Source organism: Gopherus flavomarginatus, chromosome 20, assembly GCF_025201925.1.
Source record: "Gopherus flavomarginatus isolate rGopFla2 chromosome 20, rGopFla2.mat.asm, whole genome shotgun sequence".
Classification (NCBI taxonomy): Eukaryota; Metazoa; Chordata; order Testudines; family Testudinidae; genus Gopherus; species Gopherus flavomarginatus.
In genome coordinates, this window is record NC_066636.1 from 9,866,847 (window position 1) to 9,874,781 (window position 7,935).

Here is a 7,935-nt window from a genome sequence, read left to right on the forward strand (position 1 = left end):
GTACAGGGGGTACAACCCATCCTCTATGGTGAGTGCCTCCTCCTCCTCCTCCTCCCCCCTCTCCCACTAGGGTAGCAGCAGCAGCCTGGGGCTTGGGGGCTATTTCAAGGGCCCGGGGCGCCCCTGCTTCCACTGCCCCAGCTCTGTAAATAGCCGCGGGAACCCTGGGGAAACGGCAGGGCTCCAGTGGCTATTTAAAGGGCCGGGGAGGTAGAAGCAATGGGAGTCCTGGACTTTTTAAATAGCCCCCAGAGCCCCGCAGCCATACCCCAGGGCTCCAGCAGCAGGGCTCTAGTGGCAATTTAAAGGGCCTGGGGTTCCAGCCCCTGCTGGGAGCCCCAGGCCTTTTAAATTGCCCCCTGGGGAAACTGGGCCACCCTGGTACAGCGCACTGGCTTTTGCTGGTACTGGGGCTTGGGTGCGGGGTCCTCTTAGGAGCGAGGCCGATTCAAGGGAATTGGTTGAGTTGGCCTAAAGCCGGACCTGGTGGCTGGGATTTAAAGAGCTCTGAGCTTCCCGCCCGCCTGCCCAGAGCTCTATAAATCCTGGCCGCGGCTGAGATTTAAAGAGCTCTGGGCTCCCTGCGGCTGCGGGCAGCTCAGAACCTTTTGAATCCCGGCCGCAGCTGAACTTTAAAGGGGTTTGGATTCCCCGCGGCTACGGGCAGCCCAGAGCCCTTTGATTCCCGGCTGCGGGACGCACAGTGAGACTTCACGGGCCGCACGTTGCCCGCGGGCTGTATGTTGTGCAGGCCTGGCATGGAGGGGCAAAATAGGTAAGAAATTTCCGTGGACTGTCACTAGCAAACAGTAGCCACCATGGATCCTGCCAGAGGTGGCTACATCTTAGCACTGTGGGAAGCAACCCTTCACAGAAACCATTTGTCTTGTGGTTTGGGATACTTCTCAAGACATGCTGCACTCAGAGTGACCCCCTCATCCTGTGCCAGCTGGAGAAAAGAAAAGGGGCCAGCCAACTCTCCCACTACCAGCTGCGAACCACTGATCCCCAAACAGGGGGAGGCCTCTGGCTTTGATGTGTATTAAATATCAGGCTGGTCTCTTTCTTTGGCAAATATCTAACAGAGCTAAAAGAGGGAACAAATGATCCTCAAAGGAGAGGGGAAAGACAATCACTGGGAAATTTAATCCCCTGCAACATCCAGAATGGAGAGCGACTCAGGGCAACAGGTTCCCCTGAAGGAAGAAGTTTTTGCGATTTAGAAACATAAGGAACAGCACAAAACTTGAGAGGATTGTTAATTGACATTTGATAATGACACAGAGGGAAAGCCTGAGCTTTCAGATCAGTGTTCAGAAATGAAAGACAAAGGGTGGAAATCAGAGGTTTTGGATCCATTTTGCAAATTATAGAGAGGAAAGTGGAAAATCAGAGGGTTTTTATATCAGTTGTTGATAGGAGGTAAAATCTGAGTGTTTCACATGAATACTTGATAAATGAATAAAGAGGAAATGGGCAACATTTGCAAACATTTTGTGTTCAATAATCTGAGAAAAGGTGTAAATCTGAGATTTTCTTATTATTTTATAATTAGAGACAGGAAAATCTCAGGGCATATTCAATTAGAAATAGACAACTAGAGAGAAGTGGGGCAAATGTTTAGGTTATTTTATTTGAATCTTTGAGATTTGCAAAGAAATTGTGTCACAAACTGCATATTTGATAACATGAGAGGAAAACGCCAAGATCTGAGGGGAGAGAGTCACTTTCCTTTCAGGGCCCAGTGCTCCCTCCCCCTCCCCCTCCCCCTCCGGGGTCTCTCACTCACTGGGGGCTCCAGGCGGGGCTGGTGCGGTCAGAGCCTGGGGCTGCCTAGGGGGCAGGTCCCAGCTGGAGAAAATCCCCCCCCCCGGCCAGGATAGGAATGTGCTACTGGTAGCAGCCTGGGGCTGGACCCTCTCTATGGGGGACACTTGCTCCCCCCTCCCCTTCCTGGCCCTTCCCACGCCCTGTTGCCAGCAGAGAGTGGCCCCCCCAGCCCAGCCCAGAGGTGTCCCTGTCTCAGGACCCCCCCAGCCTCTGCCCATTAACCCTCTGCCCAGTTCAGAAATCACTCGGGGGATCCATTTCCCACCTACACAAGGACAAATCACTGCAGGTGAAAATGGGGGGAAACACCCCAAACCTGAGATCTGAACTGGCCATTGGCAAAGGGGACAGAAAATGGGGCACAATGGGGGGAGGGGAACAGGGAACTTCTCAGGGGTTTGAGGGAAGGGGGTGTCACCCTGGATGTTGCTTGTTGCTCTCTAGGGAGAAAGGGGGCAGGACAGGAGAGGAGGGGGGTCTCCACGGAGGGGGCAGTGGTAATTCCGAGGGGATCTCAGCCCTCCCTTTTTCTCCCCGCTCCTCAGGGGTCACCTGCTCTTCTCCCCTCGCCCCCCGGCCGTGTCCCGGCTGCACAGACATTTTCCATCCATCCCTTTCCCAGGTCTCCCCCCTCCGCAGCCCCCGCCCGACCCCACGCAGGGGCTGCTAGGTGTAATGCATGTTCAGTAGGGATTTCTCCCCTACTAATGCTGGGGTTTCCTTCTCCTATAGGTTAGTCTACTAATGATCTCATCTTGGTGCCATATGTGTCAGTTCATTGCCATGGCACTCGTGTGCTCAGACATCTGAGGATGCTCTATAGAAAAGCTCCTTGAGTGGGGTGATCCACAGGGAGTAGCTCAAAGCTCCAAAGTGCCTGGCCAGTGGCAGAACATTGGCACAGCAAGGGAGGGGTGTGGCAGTGACATCACAAAGGCCTTTTGCAGGACCTCACACTATTGGTCAAAGACTATTGGTGAGCAGGTGGTGACCTCTCAGAGAGAGCCTGACATCAGTCAGGGTCCAGGGGCTAGGGAAACCTCAGAGACCCCTGTGGCTTTGCTTCAGCAAGTCTCCTTCTCCAGGTCTCTGTCTGAGGACTGAGAGAGTATTAGGGTTCACGGACGTGAGCGCCAGGAGAAACCTCTTTCCAGTTTTCTCCTTCCCTTGTAGTGATTTTACTAGAAAACAGCCATCCCTGTTTAGAAGGTAAGAGCCTCCTGGAGGTGTGAAACCTGTTCAGTCTGATCCATCTGGTGAGAGTTGAATTCTAGGCATGGAAAACATGAGCTTAAGGAGGCAGAATTTTATTCCGCACCTGGGATTTTGTCCCTTAGAATCATGGGGACATTAGGGTTTGTCCTTTGTGTTTCACCTTTTCCTCCATCCACCTGTCCCTCCCTCCTTTCTCTTCATCTCTTCTTTTGTCCTTTCTCCTGTTCCCCTCCCAACACCAGGACGAGTGTGTGCGTGTGTGTTGCGGGGGAGTGCTCTGCAGCTCTCACTGTGGGAGTTCCACCCAAAAATGTGAGGCTGAAATAGTGCTCAGGCAGTCAGGGCTGGATTAACCTTTTGTTGGCCCTGGCACCAAACATATTTGTGGGCCCCAGTGTAGTCACTGTGGGCTCCGAGTGTGGGCCTGGTGGGGCAGTGCCATTGGTGCCTTCGTATACCCGGTACTGAACCTCAGAGACATTTTTCATTTTGATCACACACCTCTCCATGACTATATGCATTGCCATACACAGCTCCCTCAGCCCACGGGTTTTCTTATTGAGCTGTACACCCATGTGGGTTTACCAGTGTCCACAGTGAGCAGAACTTTCATAGTGACCAAGGAAACTCCCCACAGATTTATCTCTTTCCTCATTCAGACCTTCTCTAGCCATGTCTCCAGTACCCCCCCATGTCACCAGTCACTGCATGTGGTCCTAGTCTCAGCTCAAAGTCCTAAAGCCAGAAGACACCTGATCAGTTCTGACAGATCCCTCCCTCAGCCCCCATCCTGCCATGTGAGCAAGCCACCTGCAAACACCATTTCCCCAAAGTGAGGACTTAGCCCTTGGGAATCTGAAGACACCAGCGTCTCTCCCTCTGCTTCCATCTACATGCTAGTCTGCTACCTGGTCACCACCACCTCTCCCCATACTTGTTTCCTTTATACTTTGGACATGCTCCCAACCAGCTGGAAGCTCCCTCTGCAAGCCTGACCTGCTTCTGCCTTCCCTGCTCCCCCGACATTCCTTTCCTACTGGTGACCTCTGTTCCTTGAGGTTAACTCCAGTGTCTTTAGGTGCTCTAGCTTAATGGCCCCAGGAGTCATAGAGCCACTTGTAACTTCTCTAGATACAGCCATGAGGCAACTGCCAGAGGCCAGCCTTAGACAGCTGCAGCTACTAGCCGCAGGAGCGGAGGCAATGCCAAGGCTGAGCATGCTTGAACCTTGCAAGGGCAGCACTAGGGACTCTAAATCCTCAGCACTGGCCCTAGGCAGCTGCAGACTCTGGAGTTAGGCACTTTCCTCCTCTAGGTTCCTGCATGGTTACAGAACTGCAGTAAAGTGGAACAATTTTCAGCTTCTGTGATTGGAAGATGTCTGGATCCATCTAATAAGACTGTCCTACATAAATGAGGAAAGTTGAGGTGCCTTTATTATTCTTTTGTTCCATTCTTTGTTTCTATGGGGAATTTGCCAGTGCAATATCACTGTCTTCCTTTTAAACAAACAAAACTAAAAAAAAAAGTGTAATGGTTATTGAAAATAGCAATTCCAGCCCCAGTTAGCACTGGGAAGACCCCAACGTTTGTGGCTCAATTTTCTCCTACTTTTTCTACAGTAAATGACAGTGGATCAGCATATTTGATTTGGGAGAAATGAAGTAACAGCTGCCCAAATTGAGCTTGAGCACTCCTGATTTTGAGGTGTTCAGATCTGGAAGGCAGGGGCTAGATTCCCTTTCTGAATATTAGATACATCTGGAAAGGAAAAGTCAATTTTTATTTTCATGGCTCAGAAGTGGAAATCCTCCTGTCCTGTATCTGAACCTGTCCAGGTCCAGTAGAGACTCCCCTACCTTACTTACCCTTTTACCTTCTGGTGGGATCCACATACCTCCCTTTGTCCAGCTTCAGATAGAGAGGGGCCCTGTCCAGTTAGTCCACCCAGTTCCATCTTTGGGGGCTGCCAGGCGAGGTCACACCAGCATCCCTAAGCCCGTCTGGGGAAGTCTTCTGAGGGTGCTACCTTTGCCAAAGCCTTCTACTCCTTGGTCACACCTCTTCCCTATTCACAGGTGGCACCCGCTTCTAGCAGCCAGCCCCCCAGCCACAGCAAGCTGCAGCGCATGGAGTCTCACAGCTTCCCCCCTCCCTTTCCTGTTGATAGCAGCCAAGGGAATGCTGGGAAATGTTCCTTCTCTGCTCCAAGGTAGGGACCTGGCCAAGGAACTATTGCTCCCAGGGCCCTGTTCGGTCTCAGCTCCCCTACTGAATCCAGGCTGCTCTGAGGCTCCCTTCCTGCAGAGAGGAGGAAGTTACTGTTACAGGTCCCTTCAAAGCTTGGGCCTAGCACTATGGCACCATGTCAAATCCAGTACTGCTCCCAACTCTATCCAGCTCTGCTGCTGGCAGGATCCCTTCCCATTCTTTTTGTTTCCTGCCTCCCCTCCAAGGAGAAGCTCTGCATTGTTCCTGTGTGGGGAATTGAATCCAGGCTGCCTGGGTAAAAGCCAAGAATCCTAACCACTAGACCGCATGGGACTTCCATAACACATTTACATGTTCATATTAAATAACACAATTAAACGTAGCCATTCAAAGTAGCCATTTAAAAGAAGCCATTCAAAAAACTTCAAAAACAGACTTCAAAGAGAAATTGCAGAGTTACAACTGATCTGCAAACTTAACACCATTAATTTGAGCTTGAAGAGGGACTGGGGTGACTGGCTCACTACAAAAGCAATTTTCCCTCTCTTGGTATTGACACCTCCCTGTCAATTACTTGGAGAGAGCCACATCCACCCTGACTGAATTAGCCTTCAACACTGGTTCTCCCCTTGTATGGTAACTCCCTTTACATCATGTTCCAATATATATTTATGCCTCTATCTGCAATTTTCACTCCATGCATCTGAAGAAGAGGGCTTTTTACCCACGAATGCTTGTGTCCAAATAAATCTGTTAGTTCTTAAGGTGTCACCAGACTCCTCGTTGTTTTTGTGAAATAAAAGCAAAATGCACTCTAAGCTGATCTTAACCCTTTCAATGCCCTTAAAAAATTTAGATGCTTCTCACCACAGGCCGGCTGGTGGCTTTTCAGCCAGGCTCTCCCCTTTCATCAGCGCTTCAGTTGCTTGGTGTGGGGGTGTCTGTAGATGTAGGTGGACGAGAGAGAGACAAAGCATGGCAAATGTCTCTGCTTTTATCATGTCCTTTCTTCCCTCTTGGCTTTGCTCCCCCTTCAGAGTCAGGTGAGCATCACTGCGTCTCTCCAAGCAAGTCTGAGCAATTCCCCTGGGGTGTCCTCTTGCAGGTAGGTGATTGCACTGTAGCTCCCTTACTGAACAATGGCTGTTGATGGGTTGTTTGACACCCTGTCCGGGTGTTGGTTACTTTCCTTGCTGTTGTCACTGGGGAGCTAATATTTGGCTGACTCCCCCACCTTACAGCATAGTGACAACCACACTGCACAATTCTCATAACTTCATATGCATGAATGGTAAACATCTATGGGTAGAGAAATGACTTTCAGCAGATCATATCCTTTCCCCTGATGCCTTACAAGGCATGCTCTGTATATAAGATCACGATTATATGAAAATGAGGAATATGGGGGTTACAGCACGCTCCCCCAAAGGTACAGAATGTCACACTGAGATTCTATTTTCATTTGTTATGTAACAGCATTAAAGAGATCCAATGACTGACCAATGGCATTTTCAAGTGCTAAAATAGCAAGCGCTGTTGGTCTCTCATTGGCCATCAGCGACTGAAGATACGGTTTAATGAGCCAGAGCTTCAAGGCGAGGGTGGCTCTGTCCACTGCCTTCCGTTGCGCTGCTGGGCACCAAGTCCCTGGCGGTCAATATGTGAAGCTGGGAGAAGAGAGTGGGGTGGCAAGCGGTGGTAGAACTTTTGCCACCAGGGTCTAGCTGTCTAACTTCCTCTTCGTACTGCTGGGCCCCCGTTGCCTTCAGGTAACACAGGAACTAAGGCAGGAATATGGTGAGGAAGCTAGTAAAGCCGATCAAGGAAGGCAAAAGTTAATCTTATCTTCATGGGCAGCTCGCAATGACGTCCTTTTTCTGTGCCACAGCTGACAACAACATCCCAGACAGAAAAGTAACAGGCCAAAAAGAAACCTAGCCGCTGCTGAAACAGTTCAGTTGGGAGCGTGCTACACTAACAGGCTCTTCTATCCTCCTTTATGCACGGGCGGGATGTTTTCTGAGAGTGCAGCAGTTCCTTTAACTGCCACAAGACCCTCATTTCAGGCTATGCAGCTGGAAAAGACAGCATGGGCTTCTGCACCGAGTTGGACCACCTGACCTTTCATTCTTCTCTTGCTCTTTGTCAGCAAGGAGAAGAAAAAGAAGCTCTCCCTCAAGCTGGAGTCACACGGGCGAGGTAAGGATGACTTCCTGAGTGCTGACTCCAGTTCTCTGCTCTGCCAGCTGACCTATGGAGGGGCTGCCACCACATTCTCTAGATTTGTCCATCAGTCTGTGCCAGAGTGAGCAACAGCCAAGTAGGTGGAGTTTCTGTAGTGTAGTGGTAATCATATTTGCCTAAGATGCAAAAGTTCCCTCGTTCAAAACCAGGCAGAAACATGCTGGCTTCCTTTTCCCAGATCCCCTTGTTGTTCAGAAAGGCCACTCCTCCTATTGGCCTGTCCCTGGGATAACTCCAACCCCTGCATGACAGAGGATGCTGACAGCAGTGGAGAAAGCACCTTGGTGTCAGGCTGGAGAACCTAGAGTAGTTAGGCCAGTCACCATTTGGAGGCTTGTGGCTTGGCCACCTCTGCTGTTGGAGGTTCTCCTGTAGAGGCTGTCACTTCCTGCTGGGCTCCTTTGCGTGACTGGACAAAGGAGGAAGTGAGGCAGG

The 7,935-nt window shown here is 50.6% G+C and overlaps 1 non-coding gene across 1 annotated transcript; it reads left to right on the top strand.

The window, feature by feature from the left end:
• The first annotated feature begins 7,585 nt into the window (after nt 1-7,585).
• Nucleotides 7,586-7,658, top strand: TRNAL-AAG (transfer RNA leucine (anticodon AAG)). The gene has a single exon. It is a non-coding gene; the product is annotated as a tRNA-Leu (tRNA).
• The last annotated feature ends 277 nt before the right edge of the window (nt 7,659-7,935 follow it).